General features: G+C 42.3%; 1 non-coding gene across 1 annotated transcript; it reads left to right on the plus strand.

Moving 5' to 3' along the window:
- Positions 1–309: 309 nt before the first annotated feature.
- Positions 310–382, plus strand: SPRG_30165. The gene has a single exon. It is a non-coding gene; the product is annotated as a tRNA-Asn (tRNA).
- The last annotated feature ends 245 nt before the right edge of the window (positions 383–627 follow it).

The following is a 627-nucleotide window of genomic DNA, read 5'->3' on the forward strand; positions in this document are numbered from 1 at the left end:
GTATATATTTCAAAAAAAAGCGCCACGACCGAAAGAAATGTGTCATAATAGCTTATAAATGAGCGCCGTGGCAGTGGCAATTTTTTCTCGAATGATGTGAGGGGTCTACAACGAGAAACGAAAAAGACGCGAAATTACGGGAAAATGAAAAATTGGCTGGAGTGAGAGGAGTGCATGGGAGATGTGTTTTGAGCATATTATAATTGAGTGTAAGCATGGAGAGAGGTATGTAGGGCCATTTGTGTGCGTAAAAGTGGATGGTAATGTTGTATTGCTGATTGGTAGTGTGGACGTTTGTAGCGTGCAGAATCCTCTATAGCTCAGTTGGTAGAGCGTACGGCTGTTAACCGTGAGGTCGCAGGTTCGAACCCTGCTGGAGGAGACTTATTTTTATTTAGGCCATCCCGTTATCCTTTTATGGCCCTCTAAAGATTTTTAACGAATCTCTTGGAAATGTTCCTTCATTTATTTCTTTTTTATTCCATTTTGGCCCGGAAGCGAATCAAAACTCCGTTTTTTCATTCAGTTACGACTAGCGCATCTCGAACTACACGTTCCTCACTTCTGCTGGGTCCCCACGGCTTCTCAAACATAGAGATAACCATTGTTCGGTGCATTTACAAAAAG

The sequence above is a fragment of the Saprolegnia parasitica genome (genome assembly GCF_000151545.1).
Source record: "Saprolegnia parasitica CBS 223.65 unplaced genomic scaffold supercont2.88, whole genome shotgun sequence".
NCBI lineage: Eukaryota > Oomycota > Saprolegniomycetes > Saprolegniales > Saprolegniaceae > Saprolegnia > Saprolegnia parasitica.